This window comes from Alexandromys fortis, unplaced genomic scaffold (assembly GCF_014885135.2).
Source record: "Alexandromys fortis isolate MF-2015 unplaced genomic scaffold, M_Fortis_MF-2015_v1.1 scaffold_42, whole genome shotgun sequence".
NCBI classification, from domain to species: domain Eukaryota; kingdom Metazoa; phylum Chordata; class Mammalia; order Rodentia; family Cricetidae; genus Alexandromys; species Alexandromys fortis.
Window position 1 is genome coordinate 3,188,458 of NW_026067934.1, and position 18,385 is coordinate 3,206,842.

The window sequence follows — 18,385 nt, forward strand, 5'->3', positions numbered from 1 at the left end:
GGGAACCCTGACTGACCTTCAGACTGGAGAGGGAGGGGGAGAGGAGTGGGGGGAGGGGGAAAGAAGAGGGAGGAGGGGGGAAAAGGGAGACGGGGAGGGAAATGGGAGGCGGGGAGGAGGCGGAAATTTTTTTTTCAATAAAAAATATTTAAAAAAAAGAAATAATAAGATTGAATAGGCAATCACCATCAAGAGGCTCAGAATGGTTTCAGAACAGAGTCTGTACTTACATTTTGGACAGGGAGAGGAGCCATTAAAAACAATGAGTACTTTTAAAGTTGGAAAGAACCTATTTTGCATTCTAAGATGACCATAAGACTGTGGGACTGAAGCCTGGAAAATTACAGATTATAAGCAATCTGTTGAGTGTCAAGTTGATAAGGGGTAGACTTGTGTGATTCATTATTGTCTTCCTAACATAATCTACAATTATCTCGACATCAAACCCCTGGACACGTTCATGAGAGAGCTCCTCAAATATGTTAACTGAGGTGGGAAGACTCACCATAAGCATAATACTATTCTTTGCAAGATTTTCCTAGACAGAACAAATAGGCAAAAGCAATCTGAGCACTAACATTCATCTGTACTTGCTGACTGTGAATGCAATGTCACCTCAGGCTTTGCTCCTGTGATTTCCCCACTATAATGGACTGTAACCATGAACTGTGAAGAAACAGAAGCCTTTTCTTCCCTCAATCAGTTATTATTAGGTGTTTTTTTCAGAGTAACAAGAAAAATAACTAATGGAATCATATTAACCAAAATATCTTAGACTGAGAAAAGAGGTATTCCATGTTTTGCCTCCCTTTTTTTATTCATCCCTCATCTGTACATTTGCTCTCCATTGTTTCTCTACTGTAGGCATTGCTACTGTCCATCTGTTCTTCTGAGTTTTGTTTCATGTTATAGAGAGATTACATTCAACCAGATTAAACGAACAAATTGGGATTTGTTGTCTATCCAAATCTTGATGAACACTATAAATTTTTTTTCGAGACAGGGTTTCTCTGTGGCTTTGGAGCCTGTCATGGAACTAGCTCTGTAGACCAAGCTGGTCTCGAATTCACAGAGATCCGCCTGCCTCTGCCTCCCGAGTGCTGGGATTAAAGGCGTGTGCCACCACCGCCCGGCCCGAACACTATAAATTTTGAGTTAGTTTTTCTCCATCTTAAATAAAACATTGTACTTTTTCAAACATTTTATTTGCTTTAGGAAAAATGATAATACTAATAAAAGAGAAGTTCAGAATAAGCAGTTCTTGGAAACAAAGACAGTTTAGGTCAGTTGTTCCTTTTAAACTTACAAAGATTTGAGCCTTCAAGTATTTCTGTTCTATCTGTTGCTATAAACTCCAGAGCTTACCCACCCTCTGCTAGCTGTCTGCTATGGCTCCGGCATTTGAGGTAACAAGCTGAGAAACGCAATGAAACTATATTTTGGAACCAACTCTGTGTCAGCCATTGCTCTAGTCTGGAACTACAAAAGCAAAATTCATCAAAACAATAAAATGATTTATTACATTATGAATTTCACATAACTTTGAAAAACCAATGGATAATTTAGTTATAAGTTAATTAGTGGTAACTGCCCTGTTCTTGTGAAGACTGCCAGGGAGTAGCCAGATTCATGAAAGACAGAAAAGATCCCTTAAGTGAGGACATATGAGGGTTTGGGACACCAAGTGCAAAGGTTTGGACTTGGTATGTCCTTTGACTCTGCAAGAACCAGAGTTGGGAAAGATGGTGAGCAAATGAAGTTAGAATTGACACAGACACAAGGGCCAGACCAAGATGAGACAAACCCACTGACCGTAGAAAATTTTGTTTAGTGGCTTTAAAGAAATCAGTGCTGGAATTGGAGCAAAGGCAAAGTACTGTGAGCCTAGGAGAGAATAGTATGAGTCAACTGAGACACTGTGCATAGAAAGCTGTTCATATAGAAGAATATGAAACAGGAAGTAAAAGAGAGATTTGGCTCAAGGTAGCTTTTAAGAAATAAGCTACTTCAATATTTCTGAATGTAGAGCATGAGCTAATACAAAGAGAACTTGTGATTCAAATGAAGAGATTCTTCTCAGGAGTAAAATTCTTGAATTACATAAAAGACGTGCAATCTAAGCAAGCCCCTTAAGAGCCACAAAGTCTGCTGCTTAAAGAACGAATCTCTTAGTCTGGAGGGATGACTCAGCAGTTAAGAGCTGTTTTTCTGGGTCATGACTTCAATTCCAAACAACCACATGGTGGTTCACAACTATCTATAATGGGACCTGATGTTCTCTTCTGACATAAAGGTGTACAGACAGAGCACACACACATATATATGGAGAGAGAGAGAGAGAGAGAGAGAGAGAGAGAGAGAGAGAGAGAGAGAGAGAGAGAACAAATCTGTCAGCCTTAAAAAGAGGCACAACAGAGTACAAATCACAGATGGGATGGGTGATCAGAAAGCTGAGGCAATCATTGGTCAGGTTTTGTTTTTGTTTTTGTTTTCTGACAGTTGATAGTAAGTGAACTAGATACTAGAAAGGTAGAGGAGAAAATAAAAATAATTGTTATCCTAAAACACACCTGCAATAAACTGTGGAAAGCATTAAATGGATCTGTAATGTGTATCTTATTTCCTCAATTGGATCATGTGCAGAAATGAAAAAAAAAAAAGGCATACAGGAACTGAGGGCAGGAGTTGCTCCAAGTGAGTGGAGATGCTACAGTTTCTACAGTCTTCTGTCTCATTCTCTTATCTGCCTATCAGAAAGCTTGATTGTTATTATAATTAGTGTTTTTTCCAGGTATTTTCAACCTGTATCCTAATATTTTTGGTAGAATTAATTTCTAAGACTAAAAATGTCATTACCAGAGAGTTCCTTGATTACTTATCAAGAGGTACAGTTACTGCTCATGAGTTCCCAGTATAACTGTTATTATTGGGACACATTGACCCTTTGATATTTTCATTTCATAATCTTAGCCTACAGTGAGACAAACAGAGAAAAGCTAACTTTACTGATACAAACCCACTACAATTCTAAATGTAATGACCTAAAAATTGATCCAAATCATCTCTCTTTATCAAAGACCAAAAAGTATCCAGAAGGAAAAATGCCTCACCACCTCAACACTAACACTATTTATTGCAAAAGGAGAATGGAAAATATCATTTCTTCTAGCCCTTTATGTCATCAGCAGCCATTAAGCAATTATTTATGTAAATAGTCTGTTGGAAATCATAACAGCTCTATAAATAAACACTTTCTGCAATTTGGAGGGGTTATTCATTGCTAGTGGGCCCCTTTAACTTCCATGACAGTCTCACCATGGATAAGATATAGTCTACCTGAAATAGAATACTGATCATTTGAAATTAGAAATGACAGTGATGAAAAAAGTATAGTGTGAAATAAAAGTCCAAACTCAGGCAGAAGTATCAAGGTCTTGGTATTTTTCATAACATATATGGATGTCTGTGGTTCAAAAAACCCGCTATATAGCATCTTGAAGATATCAAAAAGAAAGGTTTGAAGGCTCCAAATGTAGGTGGAAATTCTCATTATCCTCTTTTTATCTGTGCTAAAATATCATACTGAACCCCATTAAAATGTACGCTTAATAAAGCTAACTAAAATTCAAAGAAAATCTAATAGAAGTGTACCTGATAACACAATTGATATGAGAAATAATATATTCAGAATTTACCTGGATCAAGTGGGAGAAAAAAATTTCATCATTAGGCTTCTTCATGAAATTGAGATGGTAATTTAACAATTTTTTTCTAAAATGAAAATATTAGAGGAAACAGAGTTTAGAAATAATTCTGAATGAAAGTGCTGTATGTAACCCAGAGGTCATTGGGTTAAGTTTCAGTGTTTATGTCTTCATTTGAATATCAGAAGTTTAAATTACGTATTTGGTTATTATTGAAAGAGGTCAGAACCTCATCTGGAGTTAAAAGCCTGACATATTAAAACACACACACACTTCCTTTTATAAAGGAAATAACATATATCAACTTTCTCAATGTTATTTGCACGCTGAACTGGTTTCCAGTTAAACATTATCCACAAAGGATTATGATTTAATTCAGGCGCAACAGAGTTTCAATAATTTAATAAAGCAGTGATTGATAAGGGGCTGCATTTCTATAGGAAGGAATGATACCCTTTTTAAACAATAAAAAAATCTCTGTTTGTTATTGCATAGGGAAGACACATACTAAATATTTCCAAAGAAAAACGTAGTCGACAGGCCCTACCCCCAACTCAGTTCCATTAATTTGCATTACCACAAAACATGTGACTCACTTTTATTAACTGCTGTTTAGCAAATTATACTCTTCATTCTGATCAAATGGCAGGCAGTGAATTTTAGCAATGACATGAAAACAATTTCTAATTGGTCTAGTGGAACAAAGGCAGCCATAGTTTCCATTTGACCTTCTAATGTTGGAAAAGAAATGAGGACACACATTTTCCCACAGAAGATATGACACACCCTTATCCTCATCAAGTCTAATAAGTAACCAAGGAAAACAAAATAATAAGGCCTCTCATTATCGTCATGGGAAAACTGAAGTAGCAGGTTAGACCTATCGGCTACAGAAATGCTATTAATTGTAGGTGTTATTAGTTTTTATTTATTTTTTTTAATGTCTATTGGGAGAGGGAGAGAACTTAAGGTGGCGCCATGGAAAGGCTTAATTGGCTTATCGGCAGCTCTGTGAAGACTTTCCACGGCTTGAAGCTTCACAACAGCTGAGGAACACAGAACACGTGTCTGTGCTCTCCCATCCCAAGTGTGTGAGATGCACAAAGACCTAACAGCCATGGAGTTGGAGATGCATTTCAACAGCATTTTGCAAGGGATTCAAACAGCTAGTTAACTAAAGACAGGTATTTTAAAACTGGCCTGAGTTTTATAGTTCATTGCAATCAAGGAAAACAACATGAAACACTGATGATGTTTGATCATGCCTCTGGTGTTTTAAATCCTGCCCCTCTCTTGTTTTAGTAGAAGGCAGACGTTTTGAACAGTGTTTTATAGGGAGATAAGGCAACTTGTCCAGAAATGCAGTGTCAGGCATTTCATTGGCCTCTCACAGAATGCTCCAAATAAATATAATATGTAAACCTATGTTACTGGAAAAATTAGACTCAAATGAATAACAAGGTGAATTTTAACCATGACAGAAAATTACATTGAGAGACAAGCGTGTAAGGCTTTCTCTTTACAAGGATACATATTTTCTTTAGTTGCTGTATCAACGTCATCATTTATGCATGACATTTATTACAATCCATTATTCTTTCAGCCTCTCAAATTATTGGCTTTGCTCAGCCATGCCTACCATCAAAATTTAACCTGAAATTTTATCATTTCTGTAAAATACAGAGAAGTCTCTCTCTCTCCCTTCTCTCTCTCTCTCCATCTGTCTCTGTCCCTCTGTCTTGTCTCTGTCTCTGTCTCTCTGTCTCTGTCTCTCTCTCTCTCTCTCTCTCTCTCTCTCTCTCTCTCTCTCTCCTCTCACCTGGCTCTACATAAACCTGAGTGTACTGGCACTAACTCTGATTTCAAGGTTGGCCTTGAGTTCAGAGATCTGCCTGCTTCTGTCTCCTGAGGCATGTGCCGCCATGTCTAGCAAAATCAGATCTTTTAAAGTTTTCAAGTAAATGTTCTCTGAATCATTAACCAAAAATTCAAAGTCCCTTTAAAAATTCAACTTTTAATCATGTAAATCAATGAAAATCATTAGTTTGAAATTTATTAGTATTAAGTATAAATGAATGGCTGAAATATAGAAGCCTTCCAAAAGCTTTTCTCCTCCAGCACAGAGAACAAATCTACATGAATTTTCAGCCAATACTGGAGCACCATTTTGCAATATTATATTTCATTTATAAGCACTGAGGTAGCTAATTCTTTCCATGCATACAACCCCAATACAGTACTGTGTCTTTGAAATATCAGCTTAAAAATTTTACAGTAAAAATAGATTCAATCAGATAATTATATATTTTCTCTGTAAATATATAGCCTACATCAATCACATCTATCTCACAGGTACCACATATACCCAGTGTGTCAGGTGGTATAATTTACAGAGTCATTTGTACAATTTCCTCCTTTTTTCTTTATGCTTGTTTATTTTTACAGTTTTACTTAAAATCACACTTACCTCTTCTCCTTCCTTCTTCCAATTCCTCCCATGCCTCTATCTCATTTTCTTTATGGTTGCTACATATATATGCACTTATACGTATGCATAAATATATAAATGCAATTTTCTGAGCCAACTTTTGCTATTTCTTGTTTATATTTTACTAAAGAATCTTCTCAATTCTATGCAACTAAAATGTTTAAACATGTCACATGATTCTTAATTGAAATCAAAGTAAATCTCCATCAGTTAATGAGAAGCACATGTAACCAATGTTTACCAACTTCCTCTGTTTTAAATTGAAAGTTATGGTTATTCTTCCTTTCTCTTCTTACAAGGCGGTGGTGTATACTCAACAGAGCTGTTTGGTCATATACTTTTATGGCTTATTTCTGTGGTATACAATGATATTAAATACTCATACACACCTCTATGGGAATTGTTCACTAAAGTGAATATAACAAAAGTTGGAGTCAAACCAGATTTAACACCTGATTACATAATCAGGTTTTTATGTAAGCACGTGCCTCATGGTAAAAATCCATCTGAAGTCAAACACTTTTGAATATCTTCTGCATGATAATCGCTAATGAAAATTCGATTAAATGAAAAGTTGTCAGTCAAGTTCATGTAATATTAATGATCCTAAATGTGTTTTCATGAGAAATCTATGGCACCAGCTCTTCCAAAATGCAAAGTTGTTTTTGAGACATGATCGCTAATCATATATTTGAATATTTTAAATCAGGCAATTACGATACACAAAACATTGGAGACCCAGGAATAAAAGCTGTATCTTTAAACTTAAAATGCAATTTAACCTTTGTGTTCTCAAGGAGAGGAGCTATGGAATGACATTTTCTTTACAGCAAACGAATAACAGGAGAAGCCTGGTAACTATAATCTTGATTTAGTGGTCACATGACTGACATGGAGTCATTCTAAATAACAAGAGAACTCTGGGACTTACAGTATTGATCTCGTGTTCACATGACTGCCGTGGATTCATTCTAAGACACTCACACTCTTCATTTCCAGAATGCGCTGCCTCTGTGCTGTCAGCTTCATTGTTGATCTTGTGAGGACAAAACGTTTCACATGGTTAGCAGCTTGGAGTCCTTTTTCCTTCCCATGGTCTGAGTGTTCTACCAACAGGAAGACTTTAAGTATATCATAAGCTCAGGTGACAGGGATTTTGGAATGATTCCTGACTAAATGGCATATCCAAACCTAAATTCCTCCATTTCCAACCTTTCTGCAGAGCTAACAAATGTAAAATGCTGATTGCCATCTCGTTCAGCAGGACAAGGGCAATGGCATGCATTTTGACTAGTATTATTTTATCTAAAATTAAACTGTAATGGTGGTACCTGAGGTATGGATGTCATAATTCTTTATATAAATATTTATTTAGTCAGCAATTTGAAGAGCATTATACATGGGGAATAAAAAAAAACTTGGCTTTCTGAACTATCCAATGAATAAAGCAAACCTCTATTCAGATACAACCATCCTGGGGAGATACAAACTCTACATAAGTCTTCGAGCACCAGTGTTTAACATTAAGAGGTCTGATGATGAGTCACTCTTTTAGATTATACATCCCAGGGGAAATATCATTACACTCTGCTTTCTTCAGCATGGATATGACAGCCTGTCTTTCTCAACCAAACTCTTTGTATTATCTCAAAGTAGTAATGGTACCCGAACAATTGCCAGTGCCCCTGTGTGTAAACAGTTACGTTCCACATGTGTGTGACAAATTACTCAAGTAGGGAAAATATATACATACAGCTATTGGAGTACAGTCAGCAAGGAAGGGTCACTTTGCCATAAAGGATAATACATAGAATATCTCCTTCCAGCATGCACGTTCTGTTTGCTCAATATTGCATGTTCTCAGGTACAGAGAGGAATATCAGAGGCAGAATAAAGAGGGGAAGAAGGAAGAAGGCTGATGTTATAGCAGACTTCACAGACAGAAGCATCCTAGCAGGTGTTGTGATAAAACAAAAACAGAGAAATTAAGAATTAATTCCCATTCAAATGATACAGGAAAAGAAATTCTGTGTTTGCAAAACACTATTTTCAGCAGTTTTACCGCTAAGCATATACCTTTCAATACTGTTAATATGAAGATAATAGTTATGCTTTTCTTTTAAACTGACTTCTTAAAACTTTCTTTAGAGAATCCTTCTACAGTTGCCTGCTAGCAGGCTTAAGCCACCTTTGCACAGACATGGATGGCCCCCTGGTCATGTTTTCTGATCCTCCCAGCCTTTGCGATGCTAAATTTATGGAACACATTCAATGATTTCTACTCTTTTTGGTGTTTGTTTGTTTACTTGATTGCTGTTATTTTTTATTGAAAATATTCTTTCATACAATACATTCTCAATAGTACTGCATTGTTTTTTTACCTTGTTGCTCTTTTGCTTGTATGCTGTTCCCAATTTTGTATTTTTATGGTGTGTATGCATGTGTTTCTATGCGTATGTGTTTTGAGTGCCTTCACTTTTTTATTCTGTTTTTTTAATTTATTTTTAATATGCCTGTTTGTTTTTTAAAGAAAGAGAGAAAAAGATAGAGTTGCATGGATGAGGGGCTCCAGGAGGAAATGAGTAAGAGGAAGCAGTGATTTCTGGTGAACTAATACTGGATGAAATTTTGAGAACCTTGTGGTTTGGAAAATTGAAATTATTTGATGACAAAGGCCTAATAATGTAACTAAGGAAGGTGATTTTTAATTTTGCATAATGTTCTTTTTCATTGTTTGTTTGCACAGTCCGTGATCAAGAGAAACCAAAGACTGAAGACTGTGTTTCTAGAACATGGATAATTTGTGAGCAAAAACTAATGAGAAGTCAGGCACAACACAAAAAGCAGATGCAAGGCAGAGAGAGCTAAAGAGAACTTTGGAGAGGGGTCTTGGGGCTCGACCACAATTATCTATCCGATAAAAGGAAGTCAGTGCTTAACTTTCTTGGCTTATTGGACATAGAGCAAAGACTGCTGTGAACTTGCATGTTTAACTTCTCACAGCTTACACAAGAGTCCATCTGTGGATTGTGCAGACATTTTAAAGCTCAGGGCTGATCTCGCACCTCTTTAAAAGGAAACAGGGATCTCGAGAGACTCTGAAAAATAATCAGACTTTTAATTAGAAGTAGATATAAAAAATGGGATAGAGGGAATTATAAACTGAAGGGAAATGTTCCTTTTGTTAGCATTAACTACAGATAAATCTCAATTCTGAGTACAACAGAGGTGTAGAATACATCTACAAATGACAGTATAATCGTATGGAGGTACAAGAAACCTTCAGCAATAGAAAGAAAACAGTACCTACTTGAAGTAGTCAATGGCAGTCTCAAAATCACTTATTTCTGAAAAGATTTTTTTAAGGACAAATACCAGCTTGTTCTGTAAAGGCTTCACTTTTTCTATACCTTGTATAATGAAAATTAACTTCCTTTTTGCCCTCCTCTCCCCTCTTCCTCCTTCTCCTTTTCCTCCATTTATCCTCATTCTCTTCCTCCTCCATCAAGCCTACACTGTAAATTGTCTTTAGCTGTAATACCAACAGAAAATCTTCTACCTTCTCTGCTGTAACGGATGGTATATGTAAGAATAAACGGTTAAGCCGGTTGTAGAGGTTCATTCAGCACTGTTCAAGACCAGCCTGACTTGCATAGTGAGTTTCCCTGGAGAGTTGAGTTCCCTGGAGAGTACGTTATTTGTTGTTGTTGTTGTTGTTGTTGTTGTTATTTTGTTTTATTTTTTGTCTAAATACAGTGATATTTTCTAAGGAAGATAAGAGTTCCCACCTAAAGCTCATTTTGTTGATGACTACCACAGACACTCTGAATCTGATTGCCATTTGAAACTATTTACTCTCAAGCCTAAAGAAACATCTGGGGGAATCATTGGTGACACTGTAGGGTGTGATTGACTGTATTTACATAGATTATCTTCAGTAGAATAACTGAATCTAAGTATATTGCACTATAATATTTTTTTTCAAATTCATTGTTCTAGAATTAAAACATTATCTGTTTTATTTGTGTGCATTTGGCTCTTATGTATGCTTCTTTAGAAACTATGAAGCAGTATGATTAGATCAACAGTTATCTCCTTATTCTGTAAATAATTGTCATTTTAAGCCAATTTTGAATTTTTCTATCTATCTATCTGTCTGTCTGTCTGCCTGTCTGCCTATCTATCTATCTATCTATCTATCTATCTATCTATCTATCTATCTATCTATCTATCTACCTACCTACCTACCTACCTACCTACCTACCTACCTACCTACCATTCAAGTGTTTGTTCCTTAAGGAACAGTCCAAAATCAAGTGTCAAAATCACATGAGAACTTACTGGAAGGAGGAAGCTTAGGCTAAGTCATACAAACTAAAAGCCTGTTTGCATTTATCAAGATAGCCCTCTAATTTGTGTGCACAGTAACATCCTTATTGTAAACTAGGAAGCATTGTGTATGCCTCAGCCTTTTCAATGGAAAGGAACAAACATCAGCCACAGTGAATATGAATGGTGCAGTTTGGCCACTCAACACTGTTTTGAAAGAGGAGCTAGTCACCATGTCAGTATCTTTGTAAATTTTGTACAATCCAGTGCTTGTCCGTTTGTCCCAAATATACTATTTAATTTTTATAGAGCTTAATCAGAATTATACAGTAGTTTCCTGAAAGTATAGCATTGTAACTAATGTGAATATGATAAGGCACATTGTTTATACTATTTTATATCATTTTATTTCTGAGTCACAGTCCAAGTTGTTGTAAATCAATGGATATGTTAATTTCCTTGGAAATACATGATTGTGGTCTTTTTGGTGCTTGACATTTTTTATTAGTTAAGCATTCACACATGATTGCTGACGTACTGAATGTGAATTTTATAAGAAAATGTAAGCTGTTTTTTATTCTTCAATATCATTAGGGACAAGTGAGTCAAATTTGAAAATTGTTAAAGTTATTCCCATACATTTTTATCATGCCTGAAATTATTTGGCTCTCTATCTTAATAGTTAGGTCAAAATGCAGTAGTTGGACACAGCAAGGATGTTTAAACTCTTTAATTTATAAACTGACCAGATTACACAGGAAGCAATCAAAGAGGAACCCTGCCTTGTGACCAGCATGAGCTGTTGCAGGGGTTTCTGTTAAGTCTCAATGACTAGTTATACTTGAAAATGACCTCACTCTTTATTGTGTTTTTCTGTTTATCTTTTAAATATGGAGCAGAAGTTTATTTTTCTATATTAAATAAATTGTGACCAACCAATCAAGTGGTCTCAGATTTTCCAAACTATATAACTTTATGGTCAACGTAATTGTTTGAGCATCTTTGCTTATAAAGGGGTGTGGCCATCTGCAATCCACGTGATTTTAGGCCTGTTTCTTTTTTGAATGATCTAATGTACATCACAGTAAGACAGGATTCTTAATTCCTGTGTACATGCAATTTTGGAATTTTCAAAACAGAAATGAATACTACGTTTATTCCAATGACAATAGTTGAAACACAACAAATTGTATTTCTAAGACTAGTTAAACTGGAACACTTCAGATACCATCTTCCAATAGGCATCTGTCAGTTTCATAGAAAAATGAACTTTAGTTCTGAGTGTTTAGGCACATGATGAAGAGTTAAAGAGAGTCATAAGAGGACCTCTCTTTTAAGAATCTCATTTATTTACTGTGTATGTGTATGCCACAGAACATATGTGGCATTCTCAGGACACTTGAAGAGGTCGGTTCGCTCCTTCTGCTTGTGGCATGTAAGGATTAAACTTGGATTGCCATGCTTGGCAGTGGGTACCCATGCCCACTATGATATCCTTCTGCCCCATGAATCTCTATTATAGAGTGAACAATAGAGTACAGCTTCTTAGAAAACATACAGTTGGTAGCAGCTTCCTGATGCAGATCCAGATACAAAGTGCCAATACACTGAAGACGTCTTTCTTCACCCACTCCAGACGTTCCTTTATTTGGGTCAGGGAAGGAAGTAGTTTACCTTGCTGGTAAGCTGATGTAGAAATCCACAAATGTGCTCATTCCTCCCAGACCATCCCTCTGCTCTAGATGATGTGCTTTCTCTGTGGACAGACTTCATTAGTCTGAAATGCTTCCTACAGTTCATTTTCTATAATCATTCTTTTTAAAAACAAAAATATTCTGTTCTAAATTTGTCTTTGGATTTCCTATTGTTTAAATGTTGGCTGTATTTCCATTTTGTCAATCATAAGAAAAGATAGCTACTAGGAAAACGAGACTTCTGGTTTGGGAAGGGATGAAAGGAAAGAGTAGAAGGTTGTAGGGAGATTGAAAGGTAGATGGGGAGAGAATGAGAACTAACTCAAGGAGAGCTTGGATAAAGAGAAAACAGTCTTTTTTTTTTGGCGGGGGGGTGAACAAGCTTCTGCTCCATGTGATAAGCAGAATTAGGGCTTCCTGAAGCAGATTCGACATCGTCTCCGTTTATTAACCTTTTGATGGAGACAAAGGCTAAACAGCCATAGTTTCTTGCCTCATCTTTAGGTAAAGGAAAATCAAAGGACATTTGTTTAAAACTTAACTTTAAAAAATGATATGTAAAGTCATTTTACAGGAGAAAGAAGGAATCAAAAAAGTAGTTCCTTTTTGTTTTCATTTAACTTTGTTGAAAGCAGTCCAAGACTACACAATATTTGTTTCTAAATTTCATGTAACTGTCATGTTCCGCAAGTCATCAAAATTCTTTGAGCAGGTTTTTATTTGTTAAAGTAGGTTGAATAAGAAGTAAAAGGAATGTTACTTTGAATTTAAATGCCATGTTCCTTGAAAATAAGGTCCCAGTGCATGTGTGTGACCTGAACCAAATCACATTTCATAGTGTTTATTTATATAGTGGTCATGGGCCTTTAGGATAATTCCAAAATTGTTCAGTGGTCATACTGTATAATTCCTAGATATTTTCATCACCTTGAAGGCAACTCCATAATGGTACCTACTCACTCCATTTTTTTTTGTCTGTCTGGCCCCTGGCAACTGCTTTCTGACTCTCTGTTTCCCTGCTTAGAAATTCTGTATAAACGAAATCATGAATTATGTGCATGTGACTTCTTTCACTTAGTATAATTTAATATTGTGCCCTGTATGAGTACTTTAGCTAATTTTATGACTGATTAATTCTTATGTTCAAATAAATCATCTTTTGATAGTCTATCCATCAATTCATTGACCTTTGATTTGTCTCTGAATTTTTTGGCTATTATAAATAATGACACTACAAGAATTAATAAACAAATTTTGTGAGAATGTGAATTTTCAGATCTTTTAAGACATGCATCTAAAAGTGAATTTCAAGAGCCTGCTATTCTGGTTTCCAAAGAGACTGTACTATTTTATATTCTAGTCAGCATTCATGAGGATGCCAGTTTCTCCTCATACATATCAGTGGTTGTTATTGTTTGCCTTTACTGTGCTCAATCAAAGCTAGACAAACTAATCAAGTAAAACAAAATTCAAATATTTTTACAAATAAAAATGCAAAATTCTAAACAAATATTGGCCAGGAAAATCTAACAATATAAAAAATTTATATCCCATTGCTACTGAGGAGGATTTAGTAAGGTTTGACTTGGTGAGTGAATCTCTACAGTAGCAGAGTAGGTGTTGAGGGGACTTCCTAAGTGAAGAGCCTTGATGAAACATGTGTGGCTGAGACAAGAATTACCTTTAAAGCTGAGGCCAATACAATATTAATTATAAGGCTGCTTCTGGTGAGCATTGTAATCTGGGTATCAACCAGGAAATTTTGGTAAAGGGGAAAATGACATCCAATTTTGAAAAGTAAAACTATGTCTGCTGGCAGATGATGTCGTAGAAAATCTTCTCCCTAGCATGAACTCTTATCATTAATGAATTCATCAGAGTTGCAGAATACAAGATCAATATGCAAAAAAGAGTGGATTTTATAAAATAGAAACAACTACATTTGAAATTTACTCTAAAAGTCCACCTCCAAGACCATATATCCAAGCACAAAATTGTCTTGGGTAGCTCAAATTGGAGAGCACAAATTGGTTTTTGAAAGCTTAATAATCAAATAAAAACAAATAAATGGAACCACATAAAGTTTGGGTGTTTAGTGAGAGGGGATGAGTCTGGGAAGAGGTGGGAAGAAGGATAAATGTGGTCAAACACATTGTATGAAATTTTTAAAAGTCTAATAATTTTAAAAACCTACCTAAAGCAACGTAAACGAGCTTTCCTGATTTTCTGACACATGATTTATATCAGAAACAGGAATGTGAATTACAAATTTGGACATAGTACCAAAGTAGCTGTTGTGTCTGTGTATATGAAATTGTGTGTGTGTGTGTGTGTGTGTGTGTTGATGCTGAGAAATTTAAGGCATTGTGCACGCTACACTAATGCCCTCTCACTGAGTCATCCTACCAACCCTTACACTAACTTTTGAGATCATAAGTAAGGGTACAGAGAAGCCCCTTGGAGAATCCCCTGCTGTATGAGCTCCTCCAGGGCTTGCACATGTCTAGCCGAGTGCTGGATGCACAATAGTGGCTTCTTGTTGGCCCCAAAGTATGGAATGTACCACTTTGCAAGTGTTTACTCTGTGAACATGGGAACTCTCTGTTCCTTTGACCTTTCTCCCCGCCAAAATGCTATTTTTTTTAATTATTCCTGGAAAAGTCTAGTTTTTAGACTGATACTTTTAGAATAAAACGCCTCAAGCAAACAAACAAGCAAAAACAAAAAACAAAATTTTGGCTGAGAAACATGAAATCTGGGAGCAATTGAACAAGGAAAGTAAATAAAGCTCCTGTCCCTGTTTGTTAAAGAAATGTCACAGAGCATTTCCCAGCCAAGAGGACTGGCTGGTAGGGATGCACAATTAATCTTTTCTTTACTGAAGCCCTCTCCACTGTTTCCAGTGGGTATTTTAAACCTGCTGTAATTCAGCAAGCCTTCAAGACCAAATGCTAGATTAAATTACCTATTGTTTTAAATGTCATTTAAAATTAGGTGATGTTTCAAGTGAGAAATAATCAGAAAAAATTTATTTCACAAGAAGAGTCAGATAATTTGAGAGGAACTTTTCTTTCCCTGCAACAAGGCAGAAGTAGATTCCTTTTATTTAGTACTCAAAGCTGTAATGATTTCAATAATTTTGTGTGTAAGAGGAGGCCATAGCAAGAGGTGACCATTTACTCATTACTAATGTTGCCTCAGGCATACTATAAATATATGCTCTTTTAATTTGTTTTGCTTATCGACGATTTGAGCTGAGTGGTGTTTACCATTGTAGGACCTGTTCTGTGTGTAGCAGGATAACCATATGACAACCAGCCTAATAAATACCAGTGGTGGCTTGAAGACAGATGCTAAAAAGAAATCCCACACTAGCTCAGAATTGAGTATAATAAAATTATTTATTTAGGGGTAGACTCACAGATCACAGTCCTCTGTTTGAACGGGGATCAGCAACCAAATCCAGCAGCCAGAAGAGAGAGGGAGCGTGTACTTTACATAGGCATTTATATTATAAGAGGCCACGCCCAAGTGAGCTGGTAACTTAAAGGCTATTGGCAGTGGCTTCTCCCAACTCTGAAGTCAAAGTTACTTATGAGGCATAATTTGAGATGGCTGAGATATTTCCAATGTCATCTCAGATTTTTAAAGATATAATTGTTCCACTTTTCTATCCCTAAAATACAAAGCTCAGTGAGATCATGTTACTTGCTCAAATACCAGCTGATACATGCCAAATCCCAAGTTTGAAGCTGTGCTTATAATGATAAGTATATGCACTATCTGGACCAACATAGCCTCCTGTCTTTTGGGTTCTATTTTTCTCTCTTTTATAGAGACAAAGTCTCACCATGTAACCCTGAAACTCACCAGGAAAACCAGTCTGGCTTCAAACTCACAGAAGTCCACTACCTTTTCCTCTGAGTGCTGAGATTACAGGCATGCACTACCATGTCTGGCTATATTCTTACTTTTGTGATGGAAATGTTAAAAAAGACACAGATTTTTTAGAGAAGATGTTGAAGGAGCTGTGGGCTGTGTTCCTGCCACCCGGCTCCCGGCCGCCTGGCTAGCTTATGCCCTGAAATAATAACACACAAACTGTATTCATATAAACACTGCCTGGCCCATTATATCTAGCCTCTTCTGGCTAACTCTCATATCTTGCTTTAACCCATATCTAATAATCTGTGTAGCACCACTAGTGTATGTCCATCTTGGGCTGGAGCTTCATCGTGTCTGCCCTGGAGAGAAGTGGCATGGCATCTGAGCTCACTTCCCTTCTTCCCAGCATTCTGTTCTGTCTACTCCACCCACCTAAGGGCTGGCCTATCAAATGGGCCAAGGCAGTTTCTTTATTAACCAATGAAATCAACAGATTGACACATGGCCTTCCCACATCAAGAAGACTGCTCTGAAGTTCCTAGTAAAGAAGGAGCCTTAGGCATCTTGTTGACCTCATAGGACAGGCTTTGTCAGCCATGCATCCTGCTCATTTCCTCTTGTATTGTAGAGGACTTGTGAGTCAAATTACCCCTGAGAGTTCAGGGAAGGGCCTGATGATGGTGTCTCTTAGTTTCTGCCTACAAATGAAAACATGTACTTATATATCTATGGTTAGGGTGGAAGTATGTGGGAAACACACACACAGCATGAAATGGGCCATTGAACTCTGTATATATCAGACATCAGATTTTAAATCTGATTTAAGCTCACAGTCTTTTTTAAATTTGATTTTATATACTAGTTCTCCTTTCCCATGTTAATTAGCTGTATATTTTCTTGTCTGATACCCAAAGTGAGTGTAAGACAAAGACATTTGTTATCAACACTGTTTTTCTGTAAGTCTTTTGTGGGTTTTACTGATTCAACTTTTGCTTCTTGGATTTCTGGGGAAATGGTAGCCCATGCTGTAGTCTGCAACTATAGACATAGATGACAGATTGCAGAAATGATTTACTTATTTAATTACTCACTTGTTCAGTTATCATCAATCCCTCTCTATACACTAGATTCCTTGTAAAATGCTAGGGGAAAGTGAAATATCTCATTTTCTATAAAAATGTTCTTAGATGTAAAAGTCAGTGCTCCATGCAATGGAATTGCTCTCAGATCCCCAGTTGTACATTTTCTAGCTATCTGGCTATTCACCAACTGCTTAATCTCCCTTTGCTGTTTTCTTACAAATAAATAAGTGGAAGCAAGCAAGAATAGCAAACTGTTCTGTCATTGACATTACATTTATTCACAATCTTCTGACATAGCCTAAGTGAATATTTTGTGTGTGACTTTTCAGTGAAAATCACTTACACACTCTTCTTTTTCCTTCTAAAGGAACACAATGGTTAAGTAGATTATCTTGCTAAATATTGTGAAATCACCACTTATGGAGTTTAACTCACTTACTGATACTTAGTCTTTGAACTCCCCTGAATAGCTGTGGCTGCATATGGCTGATGGCAGACAGAACTTGGCCATGCCTGTCTCAGCTTGATTCACGAGCAGTTTTGTGAACCGTGGTTTTCACCCAATTAAGAATGTATCTAGTATATAATTACATATAACCTTTACTTTATAACTTTCATCGAGATCAATATAGGCCAGCATGGGAGTCCTCCTGCCTCTTGTGTATGTGTGTGTGTGTGAGTGTGTGGCTGTGAGTGTGTGGGGGGGCAGGCAGTATTTTATTGCACCTAGTCCACTCCAATTGCCCTCTGCCACAGCTGCCCTGTACTACCCATGGTATACCCCAACTATGAGTAGATGCCAATAGTCAGTGTTCATATTTGTTTTTTCATTCTAGATCTTAAATTGATACCCAGTGACACTCCCATCTCAGGAACATTTTCACCTTTGACCCAGTCTGAGAGGCCCTGGGATCATCATTAACTTCTAACAGTCAGGATGCACCATCTGATTTCACATTTTGGTATTTGCTTACTGAGAGAAACCCTGGTTTCAGTTACTGGGAGCCTTTCTCTGTGAACAAATGCCTACTTGGTGCCCTGTTAACAGATACTTAACCTCTGCCTTTCTTCTCAGCACAGAAGGAGAAAGTACACAAAGTGACTATACCTGCTCTGCCCAGGTGAAGATCCTGCTTCCCTGGAGCTCTGCCCTCTGTGTTCCTCTGGGCTTAGGGGTTACCAGTCCACCATTTGTGTTTGCTT

At 36.8% G+C, this 18,385-nt stretch overlaps 1 protein-coding gene across 1 annotated transcript in view; it reads left to right on the forward strand.

Annotated features, from left to right (window-relative positions):
• The window catches only part of Nrxn1 (neurexin 1), a 1,063,094-nt gene that overhangs the window by 56,957 nt on the left and 987,752 nt on the right, over positions 1-18,385 (forward strand). The gene's annotated exons all lie outside the window — the stretch shown is intronic.